Below are 21,272 nucleotides of genomic sequence, written 5' to 3'. Positions count from 1 at the left end.
CTGTAGTAAGATATTCTTAGCAAGATTCAGAGGAAACTTCCTGGAATCAATGCATATCTAATTTTTACACTTTTAGTGTTATTGTTCTAAAATGTCTTCAGCTTATGTCACTCCTATTGTAAATTTTCCTTGGAAAGATTCAGAGGAGACTAGTCCTTAGCTTTCACCTAGGTTGTAGGTCACTATATGGTTTTCATGACTGAGCGAGTATTTGAACCCTGGTCTCCCAGAGTCCTAGGCCAACACTCAAACCACGATAAAATGATGGCTTGCATCCCTATTATACACTTCATGGAAATTGGTATCAGTGAGGGTGCAGTTATCCAGTGTTAACGTTTAATGCTCAACTCAACAGTAATCTAATGTGGTAAAGTTTGCATCTTCTTCCTGAGAATCAATGTCTATTGTTGGCCAATATGGGGGAAAGGTAAGGGAGTTTAGGCCATTTGAGACTAGAATTGCTCAGTGTAGCTGACACAATTGCAAAGTTTCAACCCTTCACCTGCCTGATTTTTTCTGTGTTTTATTTGATACAGTCTTTGGAAAAATTGGGAATCTGGCAGGATCACTCTGTACTAGAAAAAACAACAGATTGTCCCATGGTACCTTAAAGACAAATAAATGTGATTGGCATAAGCTTTTTTGTGGGCTTTGAGTATTTTGTCCAATGCTAATTATGATTTCTATTTAAAAACACTACACCATATGGGCATCAAATCAGACTGTTTAGCAGTAGGTCTGGAAAACAAAACAACGTGCTTCCTCATACAACACATCACTCCTGACTTGAATGCATGGCCACTGGATATTGTTGCTATGGCTGATAATATTTTGTCGGGTTATTTTTAAAAGATTTAGATGAATTCATGGAATACACGGTACACCAGTAGACACGAAACTTAGAAGAGAACATTCATATTTAAAGATGCACAAGTCAAGTTCCAATGCTGTAATTCAGCAACCAATGCCACCAAAACCAATCCTTTTGTCACTTCCTAGTGTAGGTCTCTGTAGTACTAAAACACCAGCTTCAAAGGGTTTCAAAGATTTCCCTAGAACAGATTTTTAGAATGCTTGGGAGACTATACTAAGAAGCTGTACTAGAGATTGTATTCTGATGGAACATATTATTCAGAAGAAGTACATGACTGGATTTTAATCTGGTTTAAAATAATTTAGAACCCCAAATCCATGGGAACACCATAAACAGAGTAGAGTGTATAGTAGACTGTCATTGAAAGGAGACTGTAGGTTTCTTTTTTGCTGTCCTAGATGGTAGGTTTAATGGTTGTAAGTCACCAAAGCATTTATTTTCTTTGGGAGAACTACTTGTTGGTGAGAACAATTCAGAAATGAAATAAAATACTTGGAGGCTTAGGGTGGTCTCATTTTAAAAAGATAAAGGTTTCCCCTGATGTTAAGTCCAGTAGTGTCCGACTCTGGGGGTTGGTGCTCATCTCCAGTTCTAAGCTGAAGAGCCTGCATTGTCCGTAGACACCTCCAAGGTCATGTGGCCAGCATGACTGCATGGAATGCCGTTACCTTCCTGCCAGAGTGGTACCTATTGATCTACTCACATTTTGCATTTTGCTAGGTTGGCAGAAGCCAAGACAAATCAGTTTAGCTCCCACCCTGGCCTCATTCTGAAAAGATTTGAAAACCTGTGTTTTCCAAGCCACCTTTGATTAAGATGAACAATTGTGAGTCCCTACCCCCACCTATATCCTAGCCTCTGCACTTTATCACTGGCCTATGTTACTACTCCTAATATATTGCACAACTATAATTTTATTCCTCTACCACAAGACTGAAGTGCCATTATGTTGCCCTTGGCTTTTGGCTATGCTTTTATTGTGTGATGTTGTGATTTTATAGTTCTGATGTATTAATTTGTTGTAACTGGAGTGTATTTTATGTTGTTGTATTTTATTGTATATTGTTGGGCTTGGTCCCCATGTACGCTGCCCTGAGTCCCCTTGGGGAGATGGGGCGGGATACAAAAATAAAGTTGTGGTTGTTGTTGTTGTTGTTGTTGTTGTTGTTAAGTAAGGCAGTTGAACTCAATGACTATGATTCTATGACTCAATGATTTCATCCAGCTCCTCATACACAAGGTACATTTATATGATATGGGCATACAGCCCTTTGAGCTTTATGTATATTGAAAAAATAATATTGACCAACATATTTTGATGCTTCAAATGTTACACCTGTTTCTGGGTATATTTGGCCTGCTGGTTCAAAAAATGGCACCAATTTTCCCCTATCTGAGCTAAGATTTGAGTTACAGGACATATGCCATCTGCCAGTCACTATCTGCCCACCCATAAATACCATGATAACCATATTTAAGAAACTAAAACTGATCCAATGCAATTTTCTGATTCAACATCCCAAATAACTCCAGAATCAGGCCTAAAAACCAAGACACCAATATCTTTTTTTTTTGTTGGGCTATCCCTTTTCCCACGTACTTTGTTATCCAAGGTTCTGAATATCAGGAACTTCAAGCAAAACACATAGCATGACCAAGTTGCACAATTTCTTCCTTGAAACCTTTCAAAAGGGGGCTGGTTGGATTCAAACCAAACATGTTCATAGGCTAGTCTATACAAAGCTGAGATTTGGGGGTTTTTTTTATTTGGCTCTAGTACAATATTGAATAGATAAAATAAAAATGCATTGTCTAGGGATGTAACATAATTGTTAAAATGAAATTACAGTTCTAAAATAATTTCAAACAGATTTGCAGTTTCTCCATTTCTTTCTATTATTTAAAAAAGTTCCACTAATAACAATTGTCCTTAACTCCAGGTATAAAAATAGCATTATCTAAAGGGCCTTAATTAAAATAGCTAGGTAATGACTTTCTTGATCATGGATGAAAACAATTCAGCTGTAGAGTCCTTTCCTGAGAATTGCAAATTACACAGCAGAGCTGCACACAAGGGATAATCTGAGTGTTTGTCTTCTGAACCTCTCGTATTTGCATGTATTTACTGAATGTGCTCGTGGTTTTGAGTCTGCTCCTGCTGCAGCTCAATGCAGCCATTCTTATCTTCAGTATTAATAGGTGTGCTTTATGATGTCATGGTAAACAGGGTATTTGCTTAAACAGCTTTTGGCATTTCATCAAAGAGGCATGCACCATTTTAATGCATAGTAAACATCATAAGACCACCTTATCTTTATTGGAACCTTCAAATGTGTCGTCTCTGGAGCCATTTCCCAATGTTGCTATGGAAGCACAGAACCAATAACAGAACATGACTATATGAATTTTAAATGCACACAAACAATTAAGCCCCAGTACAATCCTTGACCTAGTGGTTGACAAATGTTCAGGCTGTAACACTTCTGACACTGGAGAAGAAGGATGACTACTACACAATCTCACAGTGGTTTAACCATGCCCTTTAATGCTGTCAGTACTTTTCATATATATTTGAAAATGAGTATAGGAATTTGTACTTTGAAGAAACAGCAAAAGGAAAAAAATAGAGACATGTAGGAAGGGATTTTGACGTGGGTTTCCACACTTCCATAGCCTGCATCACATAAATGTGAGCAAGAAGCAAACAGATGGTGTTTTTAGTATGCAAGACACATTTAGAAAGATATCAGATGAGTGAATCCCAAATTATCAGGAAGCAGAGCTTCATCTTTCTTTCCACTCCAGCTGCCATTGGGTACATGATATACGCAGAGTCACTGTGCTCAGAGTGATATTTAAAAATGCTATAAATTTATGCTAGTTACTCTTTGACATGTATTATTTTTCTTCTTTTAAAACTCTAAAAAAAATCTTTAAAATGTAAGGTTGTTGAACAGTGTGAAAAACACAACCATTTTGCAAGTTAAGATGTTTGCAGCCCCAGTTCTTTCATCCAGCAAGTAATGTTATACTGGGGAATATACAAAAAAGGGAGGTGTGTGGTCCTCCACATACCATTGGACTGTATTCCTGTATTATATTATATTACCTATCCTGGCTACAGCTGAGATCACTATCAAACAACATCTAGAAGATGGAGTCTATGAACAGTATAATGCATAACAAAGAAATAGCTAGGTGAATACACCACAAAGTAAATCGCTATCTAGATGTTTCTCTCCACATTAGTGCACCAATTGGATTGTCTGGATCTTACAAGATTAGATAAGGGAGAGCTTTATATATCACCTGTCTGGCATTGCACTTGATCACTTGATCATTTAATGCAGAACACTTTAACACACTATAATTTATATATTCTGTAGCTTTGCCAACATTGCCGAGACTCGTTTTTATCTTTTCTATTTGGTATTGGTTTTCTTCACTATCTTCCTAAGCCAACTTCCGATCAATGGGCCAGGAAGGCGACAAATAGTTTACAAAAAACAACTGCAACTTGCAGGCTTACAAATAAATGGCAGCACATACCAGGAACAATCTATAAACTCTCTCTCAAAAGCTCTATGTGGACAACACTGAGAATAATGGCAGCAACATTAATGTGGCAACATCATCCAGACAGCACGTGCAAGTTCAACAGAAGCTATACCATGCTTTTGAAAGGCTCAAAAAACCCACAATCTAATTCTAATCAAATATGCTTGGAAATAATTCTGATTTCATTCCAAGTACAGCAAAGCTAGACAACGACTTTCAGCAATAAAAAGCAATTCACCGTCTCTACCATCTTTTGGCATTCCTTGCACAAATAATTATCCATTCATTTAGGCTTTATTGATTTCAGTTGTGTTCCATGTGGCCCAATTTGACTAGCTATGTAGCTTTTTGATAGCATCTCATTTACCATGTGATTCCTGATTGGCTGGAATTATTAATACTGTGGATCTGCAAACCATGGTTTCACTTTAGATTATCCTCAATATGATCACATGCTCTAGTTTGATTAGCAAGAAACTATCGTGAGATTGTCTCATTTAATGTCAGATTGTTGACTGGATTGTATCATATATGGGAGGAATGTAAAAAAGGGAAAGAAGGAGCAACCAGCAAAAATCAATATGCAGATATAAAAGCAGCTTGTAGAAATAATGGTATTCAATTTACTTTATCAGGATGGAAAATTATGGACACTTGCACTGTTGGCTTTGCCTGCAAAATCTTCAGCATGAAAATGGCCTTACATATAGTGCAATGTTACATCAAGAAAAGTATGTTTAAGGACCTCAACACATGGAGGGTGAGAAGGCGTGGACAGCAGGGGAAACCGTGTGCCCTTACTATCATTGATTGTGGGATCCCTTCCCATGACATTCCCCCACTGTCCCTGGCTTCCACCTGCACCCTCCCTGGCTTTTTCTATTAGGAGTTGGGTGTATACCCTATTTCTCAGGGCTCTGTCCCTCTGTGCTGCCGGCACGCTGCCATCATGGAACCCAACTGAGCCCTGCCACAAGTAGCCCTGCGTCTTCTGATAGGCTCCGGAAGACTCCATGCTGGCAGCATGCAGACAGCATTGAGAAGCAGGAAGAAGACACTTCTTGGCCTCCATGTGATGAGGTCACAAGACTTTAAATCTCACAGCACCCTTGGCCATGACAATAATGAGGTGATCCATCCTGTTTGGATTTTAAAACTTTACCCATCTATGGACAAAGCACATAATTGTATACAACAATGTCTTTATGAGAGACAGTCTATATCTATATCTCTCTATATAAATGCTTTACTGTAAATGGAGTATACCAATTTGCTCAAGGCTAAGCTCACGTTCAACAGAAATATATATTGTGGACATATATATCAAAACACACTAGATAGATATTAATCTGTGGAACCATGCTTCATTGGACAGAATTAAATAGGATGGTCTGTATCACAAGGTCTTACCTGTGTTTCAGAAACAGATTGTTCAGTCAGTACAGCAGAACATAAGATAGCATTCTTAATTCAAAGCTTACATTCCTTTGCATATTTGCAATATGCATGCAAAATATGAAGACATTATTTATGATAAATAGGCCCTCCCTCTCTCCCATCTGCTGCTGTTGTGGTCTTTGAGAAATAGAAGACTAGGCAGTTTCTATTAGTCTTGATCTCCTCTCCTCACAGCTATTCTGTTTTTTGTGTATGCTATGTCTTATTTAGATTGTTTCACCAAGGGCAAGGAACTGTCAAATTAACAATTTATAAATTGCTCTTAGAATGTTTTTGGTTGAAGAGTGGAGATATAAATATTCTAAATAAATACCCAAATATATCACAACCTGAGGCTCCATGTTTTCTATTTCTGATTATAATCATAGCCAAGTAGGCATCCCAATCCAGGAAAAAGTTAGGGAAGGAACATGGATTTCAAAGACAGTTGTGTTAGTCTGCAATATCAGTATGCAAAGAGATCTTATGGCACCTTTGAGACTAAGAGAAAGAACTAGGTAGCATAAACTTTGTAGACTAAATTTACTTCCTTAGAGTTAGTCTCCAATGTGCTACAAAATGCATTTGCCTACAGAATGAATTCAGGTAGAACATAAGAGGTTAGAATTGAAGAGGACCTTGGACATCTAAGTGCAATGGAGGCTGAAAACAAAACCATTTGGGTTTGAAAGTTCATTCAACAGTGGTTTTGGGGCTGGAGGCTTCAACTCCAAAGACAGTAACTTCATGGCAATAGATTATGTGGCGGGCAATAGACCACTGGGATGGTGGAATGATGCTCTCTTTGTGAGCTAGGGCTTAGAAGAAAACTGGGCTGCTCAGGAATGGTACTAACATCAATTTCTATTGTCCATCACTTCCTCACAGTCCATAGCACCATTATCTAAAAGAGAAAGTCTTTTGTTTTTTCCCTTTTTTCAGGCACTATAACAATATGGAAACATGATGCTAATTCTTGAAGCAAGGTTGTTGAAAAAAGTAATTACTATAAGTGTGGAAGATTAGCAGTCATAGGAACGACAACTACAACCCTGTAACACTGAATATATGAGGATGTAGCCCCATGTTTTCTTTACATTGTTGGGGAAACATTACCAATTAGCATTTCTAAAAACAAAAACCACTTTTCATCCAGAATTGACTTAAAAGACCTTACTTTGAAAACAAACCATCTAGGTTCAACATAGTTTTCTTTGGCTTCAAAATTCAAAAGATATGGGTGACTCTTAAGATATAAGTGCATGCTTTAAAATGAAGACAGAAATATATCAGTCAATTAGCAAATGGCATAGCTGGTGAATACTAAGATGACCCATTGAATAGGACTTATTATATTTCCACAAACAGGAATGTTTAATTGCCATTAACAAAGATTAAAATCATGAACTCTGTTTGAATTAAAGAGTACAGCAACATCTTTAGCAGAAATAGATTTTTTTGTATAAAAACATATATTTACCTATGTCTAATTATTACTTGCTCCAAGGACCATCTACAAATATTGTAAAATCCTTCTGGCATTGTAATGTTTTAGAATAAATTTGGGGTGTTATTATTAAGGAAGATAAGAAAGGAGGAAAAATTAAAGGGCTGAAAATTAAGAATGAAACATTCAAACTGAGAGCATTCACAGATGACCTAATGGTTATAATAGAAGACAACAGAAAATAGAGAATTTATTACATACATTAGAAGAATTTGGAAAAATAGCAGGTTTTATATAAAAAAACAAAGTTCTTACAAAAAGTCTAACAGAAAAAGAGAAGAATAAAAAGAGAAGAAAAAGAAATAGCTAGATTACAAATAGAACAAAAGTAAAATACTTAAGAATAACACTCTTAAATAAGAGTACAACATCATTTCAAGACAATTATGAAAAGTCATGGAGAGAATTACAATCAGATATACAAAGATGGAACAAATTAAAGTTATCACTATTAGGAAGAATACCAGCTATCAAAATGAACATACTGCCAAAAATGTTTTCTTTTTTCAGACTACTCCAATTATAATGAATGATGCACCTTTTAAAAAATGGGAAAAATATTTAGCCAAATACATATGACAAGGAAAGAGTCCTGGATTAAAACTATGAAAAGCAAAGGGGAGGATTGGCACTACCAGCCCTAAAACTGTATTTTGAAGCAAGCATACTTGTTTGGATGAAAGATGGGATAACCTTAAGAAATGAGAGATTGTTAAAATTAGAAGGTCATGATTTATGTTTTGGATGGCATGCCTATATGATAACAAAAAGCAAAAGTGCATGTAGAATCACCATTTTAAAAAAGAGTCATACTAAGGATATGGAACAAATAGTACAAAATTAAATTATATCCCAAAATCATATTATCAGTTTCAATGGAAGAAGCTTTTAACAAAGTAGATAAGAAGAAAGGAGAACAATGAGTTGCATATAGAGATTTAATAATGCACGAACATGATAAATACATGTTTAAAACTCAAAATGAACTGATGGACGCAGGGCTTCACCTACAGTGGTACAGATATAGGCAACTAAGAAATGATTTACACTAGACAGTAAAAATATTGGACTTGAAAGAGAACAATCAGAATTTGAAAAGGAATTATGTGCTAAGAAGAAGAAGAAGAAGAAGAAGAAGAAGAAGAAGAAGAAGAAGAAGAAGTTGTTGTTGTTGTTTATTTTTATACCCCACCAACCATCTCCCCGAAGGGATTTGGGGCGGCTTATAAGTAGGACAAAGCCCAGGACATACAACAGAAATAATCAGTTAAAAATGCAGTTAAAACATCATGAAAAACATCTTATTTGAAAAATATATAAAGTATTACTCAAGATGAAAATAGAACCAGAACTGAAAAGGAATGCATGATAAAATGGGCACAAAACATAGAATTAGATAAAAGGGGAAAATGTGGACTATTGGTTAAAAGAAAATTCTGTGCTATGACCTTAGAGAAATTTTTTTATAAATGATGGCACCTGATTCCAGCAAAACTTGCTAAAATGTATAAGGGAAGGAACAACAAATGCTAGAAACATAAAGAACAAGAAGGAACTTCCTTCCACATGTGGTGGTCCTGTAAACAGAGAAGTCTGGGGCAAGGTATACAAAACACTGCATGGTTTTTTTCATTTAAAGATACAATTAGAGTCTGACTTTTTTTTAATTGGGAACATCAAATAAACAAAAAAAAGCCCTCCAAACTGTGATGCATTTCACAATATGGTAATAGCAGCATGGACATTATATGCACAACATTGGAAGAAGGCAGACCTCACACCAATAGAAGATTGGATTAATAATTTTTTTAAATTCCAGAAATTGACAAATTAGCAATGATGAACAAAAAAAGAAAAAGAAATGTGTTGTCGAAAAAAAAAGAAACACACACACACACACAAACCTGAGAACCATTTCTAAACTCTGGAAAAAAAAGAAAGAGGGAAAGTTTTTAAAGAAGGCATCGTAATTTAATCTGTTAGAATCCTTGTAGGGAATCTATATATAATAGCTATTAGGCCAGAATGAAGAATAGAAAAACAATGTAATAGGAAGGAAGAACAGAAGTATATATGAATGTCTCCAACCCAAAGGACAGCAAATCACCACAATGTGAGGGATGGGAGGAGAGGAGGGCATATTCAAAAACAATTGTGATATATATGTTAGACAGTATTGTACTGCAAGCTTCTCAAAGCCTTTTTTTAAAAAAATCAGACTGATTGTTGGGGTTGCCGCAGACTTCCCAAAGCACCTAAAAGGGCAATAGTTTGCTTCCCAAGCCCTCTCAAATCTCTCCCCCCTCCATAAGGGAGGTAGGCTAAAATGGCAGCCAAAAATTATTTTACATTGTTTTGGGCAAATTGAAATGCATTACTATGGCTCACTAAGTGGAATGCTGGAAAATTATCCCCAGCGGTGTACAGTTGCCCACCCCTGCTATAAAAGGACATTTCTCATTTGAATCTTTAGAGTCTCCTTCATATGTCTTTCAATAATGTTTAAAGCAAATACATAATGTAGTATCAAGTTCACTCTTATCTTGTTCCACTTCTTTGGCAGTTCTTGGCACACCTTCCAACAATTCAGAGATTAAAGAGATACGTTTGCAATTCACAAATCAAAAATCTTAGAAAGCTTGACTCTCTTTATAATGTTCTGCTCTTTTACTCTGAAGTACCCAGTTCTCTACTAAAATTTAATTTGAGATGGTGCTTGTTCTTGTGGTTTATAATATACTAGGTAAAGCCTTGGAAGGATCTGATAATTGAACAAGGCATGGGCAAATTTCAGCCTTCCAGGGGGTTTGGACTTCAACTCCCACAATTCCTAACATCCTCATACCTTTTCCTTTTCTTCTCTCAGCCACTTAAGTGGCTGAGGGAGAAAAGGAAGGGGCCTGAGGCTGTTGGAACTTGTGGGAGTTAAAGTCCAAAATACTTGGAGGGCCAAAGTTTGCCCATGCCGGCAATAGACTGTCAGGAACTCAAAATATACTAACATAGGTGCATTATATAGAGTCTTTACCATATATTTTCTCACATTTATACATGCATATTCAAAATCACTCAGAGAGATGTGTTAAGACTCTGTGGAGAGGTGAAACATGGAAGAACAAGGTTGGCAATCAGCAAATCATTCTAAGCATAGCCCATATCACGTTTGTAGCCATTAGCCTATCCCATGACCTTTTACATATTAGTGTCCAATTAAAACAAGAGCAAAAAAAATCCCATTCAAATACAAATTCAAATATATATGTTAAAACTATTTTTAAAAACACACACATTTAAATCTCTTTTGATATTATTAGTTTAAGCTGCCATGAACTTCACTGCATCAATTGGGGAAATGCAACATCTGGTGGACAATGTCTTTTTCTGGCCAGGTTCCAAGAACACAAGGTCAGCAGGCTGCAAAAATTGCCATTACTGACAGCACAACAGCAGCTCAGACAGAGTCATGACTAGCAAAGAGAAGACAAGGCTGTTACAGCGGGACCTTATTTAGACAAGGTTAGAGCAACATCCAGTACCTTGGACAGAGCACTGCAAGGAAGCGGACTTGAGCATCTCATTCACAGGAGGGGACAGTGTTTGAGCAAAGAGCACAAGCCTTCTGAGGTCTATTGAAAGCTGCTCAAATTCTTCTTGCTGTGCTAAATTGAGAATAAAAGGGGCTTGGATTTTTTTTTTGCACAGAAAATAATATTTTTATATATAATAGTATTTTTGGGCATGACATACTGTTTCCTCTGCAGAAAATGGAAAATTATGCCACACCAAATGTGTTTGTGGTTAATTTTTATAGAAAACATCATTTTCTGCTTAGTAAGTAATATTATTTTCTGCACAGAAAAGCTGCTCCCTGTGCAAAACACCATGTATAGATTTTGTGTATAATAACTCCCCATTTTCGGCAGAGGGAATAGGATTTCCTGCACAAAAATAATAGTATATATAGAAACTGTGAGTAATCAAACTATGAGTTTGTCTGTCATTAGCACTTTGCCATGTCAATTGAGCACTAGGTCCACAAAACAAGTGTTTAGGAAAGATGAAGATTGAGAATTAGTTCCTGGGGGGGGGGAGACATATTTTGTGTGACCAGACACTAGTTAATGATCTATGAAAAAGGACAAAAGAACAAGAAATGGAGAACTTGCTCATGGCTTAGCTACTCATTCAAATAATAATTGAAGGGAGTCCATTTAAACATTGAAAAGAACTCGTTTACCGTCAGAGTTGTTCCATAGTACAATGGACTGACTTGAAGAGTGGTGGAATCAGCACCTTTGAATGATTTCCCAACAGAATTTGGATAGACATGTTTCAGAGGGGCTTCTATCAGACATGCTGTAGTTGTATATTCCTGCATGGCAGGAAATTGGACCAGATGGTCTTTGTAGCACCCTTGCAATTATAGGATTCAATGATGGTATAGGAAGAGCTACTGACAGATCAATTTGTAGTTTGTTGCATACTGATTGTTTCTGTTTCTTATGCTGAAACAAAGACCAATTGCTCTAGTCCAGTGGTTCCTAACCTGTGGGTCCCCAGATGTTTTGACCTACAACTCCCAAAAATCCCAGCCAGTGTACCAGCTGTTAGGATTTCTGGGATTTGAGGGCCAAAAACATCTGGGGACCCACAGGTTGAGAACCATTGCTCTGGTCATTAGCATTGACTGCTCTAGTTCATAGGATTGGCCTGTTTAGCTACCTTTGAACAGAAGGCTATTATAATCTGGGTGAATCACACTTACTAGGCTAAAATTTTGAAGAGATTTCTGTCTGGCAGCTTTATGCTCCTTGGAAGATACAGGATTGAATTTCAACTACCACTGCATCATGATCTGATCTCAAGCACTGGTGTGTTAATATAAAAATATAAAACAGCCTTATAAGGTTTAGATACATTTTATAAGGTATGATTGCAAGTGTTCCCCAAATGTTCAAGTCAAGAACAATCTAAAAGCAAAGCTTTAGGTTCAGCATTTAAACATCATCAGGGAAGGGAAATTCCCATGAAGCAGTGCTCAGTTACCATGGCAACCTGGCACGGTTGCACAAAAGGCTTCTTTTCCGTGCAAAGCCGTTATTCTTGAAATCTATCATCCCAGATGCGACAGCATCATTTTGGTCTGCTGTAACACCACTGTGCCTGGGAAACATTAAATAGAACTCACACTGTATTCATTTCAAAATGAAGCCAACTTCTTCCACACAACCATTGCCTCCAAAAATGTGCAATTTAATCAGCAATGATGCTAATTTTAAATTAAGCCAAATTAAGAGTAGGAACAATACATGCTGTGCCCACTCTGTGTTATGAATGTTTGTCCTAATTTTTGACAAATTCCTTGACCTTTAAAGAGAGCCTGATCACGATGCTATGTCTGTAGCCTCAACAAGCTTGTTGATAGCAAATCCCACTGGTCTAATAAAGTATATAAAAACATGGCAGTAATAAATAATTATCTGGCAATCACAATTATCTCAAGGGACAGCAATAAGAAAGCCAGTATAATCAGGAGAGTACATCATTAACAATTCTCAAAGCAAACTTCTTTGCTAAATAAAATGGAATTCATCATTCTCAAACCATGCTTTAGGTAGTAAATTACCAGGCAGTTTAGATTGAGTGGACTTGCTTAATTTGATTCATGTTCCTTTTATTCAGACCATGCCAGACAGTGCACCGTTTTGACTATTGATCTCTTTCTATCAATAGGCAGATATTTCTCCTGTCCCATAACAAGACAAAATTAAAATGGTGGGTAATATAACACATCAGGTAAATAGGTTAAAAAAATCTGGAAGGGGAGCCAGGACAGAGAAAGATTGTGTGGAGAAAGATTTGTTTTTCTTGAAATTCAACTCCTTCCTCTTCCAATGCTGAGCCTTTTTTCTTGAAATAAATAGAGAGATGACATCTAAGAGAATTGCAAAACCAAATTCCTAAAATGTTAAGATGACAGTAACGAATAGCAAATTCTGTAATTGTATGCCTTCATAGTGTTTTATTTTCCTAACGTTTTTTCTCCTATTTTCATGGATTTTTTAAATCATGCTTTATTCATGTGTATTAAATGTGATTAAACATATATTATATGACTTGCAGTGCAGACAATTCATCAATATTTTGTATGTACCATCTGTTAAGTGTATCATGTATGTTTGACATTCAATAGTGTTAACTGTCCTACTGTTATGTGTTGTTTTTATTTAAATCTCTGAAATGTTTTAAACTGAATTGTAATTTCCTTTGACTTTATAGCATTTTAATAAATAAGTTAATTGCATGATGCACTGTAATTGTAATTATTTCTATTCTGCTTTGTGAACAGCTTTGAGCAAATGAGCAGACTGATTCTCTCTTTTTGTCTATTATGTAAAAAGCTTAAATTCCATTTGGACCATTGGATTGATTTTCTGTTCCAAAAAAGGATATTCAATACAGCAAACAAGAGCAACAACAGGGAAGCTAGCTCATACATAGAATTTTTGACAGAGAAAATGAAACAAAACTTCTTATTAATTTGTTTGTGTGTTTGTTGTGATTTATATCCTCTTTTCTCTGAATAGACTCAAGGATCTACCCCATGGCCATACAGATTTATACAGCAATAAATAGAAGTCCACATATTTCTTGCATTTGCTATCTCCATTTGTCAACAGTTGAGAATATTGTTTTGATGTTTAGATGCTAGCTGTTTTGCTTCCTTTCAGGCACCAAACTATTTAGTTATTTAAATATGGAAAACTTCTATGGATACCCTGTAAATGACAAATTGTATATATCTAGGAGGTCTGCCAAAACTAGGTACCACCCAAACGTTGAATGTAAACAAACTGTTCAATCATATTCATGTAAAGGGACACTATGTAGTCTAGACATGACAATGATGGATTCAACTGTCAGAAATAGACCATAGATAAGAATGATTAGTATATGCTGTAATTTGCAACGATGTGGAGCTTCCATTCACAGAATCTACTCATTCAAGAATTGTCTTCTGAAATACTTCAGAGGCAGCTAATTAAAGCACCCCATACATGACATCTCTCATAAAATCAGAGTTCAAAGGGATCACAAGGGCCACCTAGTCCAATTCATAACTACAGCACTCCTAAAAGATGCTCATTCTCACTTTATTCCACTATTGAACAGCTTTTAGAGATATAAAACCTCCTCACATGGCCCCTAGGGCTGTGCCATTTCTCTGGTAGTCACTGGCGAAAAGGAAGGCATGGAGGGTGCCATGTGACACCCCATGTGCCCTCCTTCCTTGCCCCATCATATGGTGGGGTTGGGACAAGGCACTTTGGCATCTTGTACCTATCAGATGGGAGAAAGAGAAGCAACGTGCATTGCCCCTTTCCCCTTTCCCCTACCATATGTGGAAAAGGAAAGTATGGGTAGCTCCTCTCTGTCTTTCCTCTCTGTCATGGAGGAGGAAGCGTCTTGCGATGCTTCCCCTCCACTTTGGGAGGAATTTGAATGGGGCCAAGCTAGTGTTGCCTGATGATGCTCAGCAGGCCCCATCAACAGGAAAAATGGGGCCAAAAAACCCTGTGTGAATCGGTCCCTTATGTTAATCCTAAGATTTAAGTGGAAACTCTTTTCTTGTAATGTCTTATAAATCCCTTGGTTAGTGTTCTAGTCCCTGGAGAAGCAGAAAATAACCACATTCCATCTTCTATGTGACATCTCTTCAAATAGGTAAAGGTAACTATCATGTAACCTTTGGCTTCTCTTCTGTTAGATATCTTGCCCTTAGGCATTCCTCATGGAATACATATACTCCCTAAGCCATCGACTTGGCACAACAATACATTCCACATTATGTCTCTAGGTGTTTTGTAGCCATCTACAATGCACAGAAGGTGCATTGGAAATTATATAATTTTTTCTTCAAGTTGCCTGTTGACTTAAAGTGATTCCTTGCATTCCAAAAAGTTTTCTTAGACAAGGAATACTCAGAGGTGGTTTTGCAAGGTTCCTTCCTCTAAAACATAGTTTACAGCAGCTGGTATTCATCCAAGGTTAAAAACCACAGCACCCCCCTGACTTGTTCTTAAAAAAACTTTATTTTTAAGACATTCTCACTGCAGGAAGAAAAATTGCTAAAATTATCCACTTCCTCTCAGTTAAAAATTAATAAAGAACTGCACCTCTACAATTAATGCCCAGTCATTGCTTGAAAATAGCAGCACTGGACTCTGTTCTGTGCATCACATTCTTCCAAAATTTAAACCTCCCTTAATGTGCAAAAATAACTGTAATGTGTGGAGTTGTTTTGGGATAACTTATTTAAGAGATGAATAATTTCAAATGATTTTATGTTGGTCTTTGAGTTCTCTCTCACTAGAATGATAAACTGTGAAGTGCTACACTCCTCTAGCTTTGTCTTTTCCCGTGGTCATGCTAGGTGAAGCCCAACCTTGCAAACCGTTCCTCAGAAATATGTTGTTCACCTCACATATCGAACAGGTAAAATGCATCAATGGATTGTAACTGTGATTTTTTTTAAAATACTGCTTATATTTAATTCTGTTTTAATATTAGCATATTTGTATATCTTAAATATGTTAAGCCATTTTGAGTCTCCTGCAGGAGAGATAAAGTGAGGTATGAATAAATATAAATATAAATATAATAATAGGTAACGAATCTTGTGATGCATACATACATTTGTACACAGAACTGTAATTATTTTATTGAAAAATTCTGAACACAATTTTTGCCCCAATCTTGAGTAGTCCTCATTTTGTTTCTTGTGTGCAGGAAAAAAAATCCTGAGAGACATTGCTCAATATGACAGAACCAAAGTAATAATAATGAGAAACCTTCCATGTGAATTGTCCATCTCACCCGTATATTTCACTAGATATGCCCAGGCACATCCTGGTAAAACTGATTTTCAAAATGGATTATTTGCATCTCACTTATCTTCCTAAATTAAAGAACAGGTTGATATTGTTCACTTCTTTTATGGTATTTGTTGCCACTGGCAGCTTGTTTCCTTATTGTTTTTGGCAACAAAATGCTGAGTCGTTAGTTATTGTACATTGTACCAGTTTTTTTCTTATGTTCTTTTGATATTAAACTGACCTAACTTTCCTGTACTAATAAAAACAAAACCTTGGATTAAGTTAACTGTCAGTATTTTCTGTCTCCAAACAAAACTCCATTGTACTGAACACAGAGACTCAGAGACCCATGAATGTGATTCAGCTATCTCCCCCAGAAGAGACACAAGATGGTTGGGAGAACAAACTGAGTTATCATCAACCAAGTTCACCAAGAAGTCCACATCTGCAATCTCACTGACCTAAACTGCTCTGTCTAACCTCAAATAAATAACCAATTCAAAGAGCTGTAACCTCACAGCCAGATTCAGATGAGATTCAAGAACACAAAGCCACTTAAAGAGTGATTCAAATAGACATATCTAACCCTGTTCCTGAACAGTGCAACAGGATGTATTTGGGTGGCTGAGGGGCAGGGTGTCACCAAAAAAAAGAAGTCATTCATGGTAAGTTCTGATATTCCTCTCAAGAATTCACACTTCAAATATGTAGAACCCATTATGTAAGCTAACAGTTCTGAAAAGGTGGGTACCACCCACACAAATGCATGGATACAAAAGAGCAGAAATTTTGAGAAGATAAAACAAATGTAATCTACCAAAATAACTAACCCACCACCACCCCTATATTGTCCCACATTTCCTAAGAGAGAAAAAGCCACCCGCCCCCTCTCTCCAATTTCCATCAGTATCAGAGGAGGAGGAGAATCGCAGTGTCTCTTTAAATCTTCATGTTAAACACATCATGGTTAGGAATGAAGGAATAAACACTGGACATATGGAGGTGCTGAGTGTTGTAATGGTAGCAAATCATTTCTGCCAACACACACACTATCACGATGCCTGAATAGAACTAATAAGTCAAACTTTGACAAAATGGAAAGGAGAGGGATGAGACAGTGGAAGAACAGGCATTTAGGTCAAATCTCACAGACAAACAAAAGTTCACCCGTGGTGTATAGAAGAGGAACATGCAGGAGCAGAATTTACAATAAAAGTATTTGGCTGAAGGTAAGAAATAGTCAAGAAGCAAAAATGGGAATGCTGGTTAGGTAGTATATAGGACAACAGAACATAGAATCTGGGAAGAAAAAGAAAAGAATGAATCTTAACAATATATAATATATATATATATAGTAGGCAGAAGCAGAACTGGAAAGCAGAACTGGAAGGATAAATCATGAATTCACATTGTACAAATTAAAGTAGAGGACATCCAGAAATGACAGCAGTAACCTATCAGTATATGATGTCCAAACAATAATGGAAACATTAGTGGAAAATGCAAACTAGTATTTAAAATGCATAAAAATAGAAAGAAGGGAATGAGGACACATCTATTAGGCAGAGGCGTGGTGAAGAAACAGCAGAAACAATGAAAAAACTATTAGGAAGAAAAGACAGAAGCCATGTATGAACAAAACTGAACATGTTAGGTAAAAAAAAAAGACGGCCACAGCAATCAATAGCAACAAACATGCAGGTTCTAAAAGGGAAAAAGAAATATGATACTAACTATATGACAAAGAAAACAGGTTATTTGACTAGAATTGTGGAAGCTACGATCAGACTGGAAAAGTGTTTGAAAGAAGAATTTCAAGAATATAACACCAGACACTGATAAAGGACAACACATTCAAGAAGCTTAGAAGGAAAGAGAAGACTAGAGACAGTGCAATAAATCAGAATGCTCTAGAGAACCTTTTTTCAAGGATAAAAGAGACAAGGGGTGAATTATGAGATATAGAAGAAGAAGCAAAAAGAAAAGGGTATGCTGAAATTATGGAAATGCAATGAAGAATAAAGCAGCTTGGAGGCAGATTTAACAATACATAAACTCACTAAAGGGGTTTTTTATTTCTATGTAGTCTTATAAACTTGACTAAACTTAGTCTTAATCCAGGGACTTTTTAAAGGTGCACTTTCTACCAAGGGGAGCAGAGAATGGTAATGTTTTTGATTATATTTGAAATGTTCTTTGGAAATCGAATTGAATTCTATTACATACCACCATTACTGCTGTATTGGGAGAAAGCTATTGGGAGAAAGGGAAATGAGAACACAGTCTCCCATAAGAATTCTGCCTTCCTCCGATGATTTTTCTAGCATTGCAATAACTTAAAACTTGCATTTAGAAATAGGTATTCATACAATAGCAGCTGGAAAAGTTATCAAGGGAATGCAAACATATCAAATATATGAGTTGTAGGCATGAATAAAGCTTGTTGGGAGAGTCAATGTTCTAATTTTGCCCCCTTCTACTTTAGCTACCTGTTACCACACCCATGACAATATCAGCAATTGAAAATCTGTGGCTCAAGGACAAGAACTCTTGTGCTCAGCCTCTGCCCAAATGAACAATATCAAAAGAATTTGAATGCACTAAGATTGGGTGTGAATATATGCATAATAGATATCTTTATACAATATGAATGTCTTGCAGCTCTGCCATATCAACCTAACTACTCCCTTTCAAAAATATGTTCATATGCTTTAGTACACACAGACCTTAAGGCTAATGGGCACAAGAATACACGAGGAATGTATACATTTATATATTTCTTGTTGGGTGACAGAAAGAGTGAGAGTTTTCTATGCATTCTCAATGAAGTATTCAAATTTGTAGGAACACTGCTAGTGCAATTCACATGGATGATTTTTACACAAACCACAATTCCTCACGCTTTGTTGCATGGTCTTTACAAGAGGAGAAACATTGGGTTACATCTTTTTGATCAATAAATCTGTTCTTCATGCTTACTCAGTGTGCATACATGCTTTCTTTTTAATCAAAGGGGAAGGAGACTAGTTTTGAACAGTTGTTTCTTGTGACGTTTCCAGAGACACTTACTGAAAGTTTGGGATGATGAATCATTTCAGCCCTAGTAAAAGGCAAAATCTGTACCAACATATTTGTCCTTTTTCCCTTGTTTGGCTGTCTGATACCTTGATCTAGGATCCATGTAGGTCTGTCAACCCTGTTTTCAGTTGTAACCAATAAACAGTCATGGTCTTTGATTCTCCCAACACTTTGAGTGAATCTGTTTCTTCTGGTTGGTACGGGTGGTGTTGGTCACCCTTGACCATGCAAATACAGGAAAATCCAAAATTTACAAAAGCATGATATCTCTGTTGATTATTCAACATGTAGAAAATATCTCATGCAGGAAAAAAAATCTTCAAAAGCTTGCATGATGTATTTTCTGTATTATGGTTGGCCAATAAAGGCATTGCTTTCTTGTGGATTTTGAATTTCATTGAATTTTGAAGAGGAACTAGATATCAACATAAGACCATATCAGTAATTCTCAGCTGATAATGGTAAATTCTGCTTTGATCTGCCATCATTTTGTGACTGGTCTTATATTATGATCCTGCAATGTTAGCTGTCAGGAATGTCAAGAATGACTTGGAAGCAAAAAGTTTGGGAATGCATGAACAAGATGGGAAGATAAGCGCATCTGCACTATTCAGTTACAAACAGAAAAAAATGATCATTCAGATTACATACATCATTCTCACAACTGAAAGGAGATAATTATAGAAGGATCTGAGTGGGGATTAAACCAGCCAAATAAATCAGGTTATAAATTAGCCAAACTGTTTAACACATGTCTACAGAACACAAGTATCTTTAAACATGCACCTCTAAAGTCAAATCTGTTTGGTGTGCAAGAGAGCATGTGAACTAGCATATCTAATTGGGGCTTGGATATCACATTCAAGTCATTCTGCTCATCCATTTTCTGACTGTACAGCATTAAAATATCTACTTTCCTGATATCTAGTTATAATGCCAAAAAGCAATTAAACTGGCTCAGCCTTAACATGTGGCTGTGTTATTCTTTCTGCCCTTGTATCTAACTTTACATGATATTTGTGCATTTGGAATGGCATATTGGAGGAACATTAAATCACACTGGCATCTTTCTTCATTTGAATGCCATATTTGTTTAAAGCATGTATTATATTTAAAAAATACAAACCATAGGAAAGAAATACAACTGGAAACAAAAAGAAACAGATTACATATGGTTTGGGGATATTTTTTTATTATCAGAGCAATTCCCTGTGCTCCAGTCTCAGAAGAAGGGTACATTTCTCCACATGAATTTTGTTTTGGATGGGGAATATGACATTTTTAACCACAACATGTTCAGCTAATTTATTTCACATATGCATTTGCTTGTTTTCAGGAAGTAAAATATCTGTGCTTCCTTCAATCAGATTTTGATATTCCTGGGACGACAAGCAAGACAAATGCACTTCTATCCACGTCCCTTTTAATTTTGTTTCAATTCAACAAATTAGAATTTAGGATTGTAGCTACCGTGTTTTCTCATAGTTCTTTGGCACTCAAAGCAGCAGAGAGCTGGTTTCCAGAGTTATATATTTAAAAAAGAAAATTAAAGAAATAGAAATTCCCTAATAGTATTAGTAGTTTGAAATAAACCATGTAATGCAAAGTTCGTGACAAACTTTGAAATCAAGGCACATCCCAATAGAGACAACAGATTTATTTTAAAAATTACTCAAGTTGAGATTGTATTTTAAGGCTAAGAGAAGAAAATATAAAGATTAAGATAATACATTATCATCATAGCTTAAAGGAAAAAAAACCAAGGAGATAAAGCTAAAGGGACTAATAGATGAGAAACAGAGACAAAGACAGATGTAAAACCTTAACTAAAACCCTCACATTTGTGGATCAATGGTTTGTGTAGTTTTATTCCAGCTGTTGAAGAAAATAAATATTCTTACATAACATTCTTCCCATATTTTAACATCCTGAAATGTTAGCA

The 21,272-nt window shown here is 36.3% G+C and overlaps 1 protein-coding gene across 37 annotated transcripts in view; it reads right to left on the bottom strand.

Annotated features, from left to right (window-relative positions):
- Positions 1 to 21,272, bottom strand: part of nrxn1 (neurexin 1) — a 1,150,439-nt gene that overhangs the window by 952,566 nt on the left and 176,601 nt on the right. The gene's annotated exons all lie outside the window — the stretch shown is intronic.

The sequence above is a fragment of the Anolis carolinensis genome, chromosome 1 (assembly GCF_035594765.1).
Source record: "Anolis carolinensis isolate JA03-04 chromosome 1, rAnoCar3.1.pri, whole genome shotgun sequence".
Classification (NCBI taxonomy): domain Eukaryota; kingdom Metazoa; phylum Chordata; class Lepidosauria; order Squamata; family Dactyloidae; genus Anolis; species Anolis carolinensis.
Note: the sequence above shows the minus strand (reverse complement) of the source record. Positions and strands in the feature narration are given on the sequence as shown.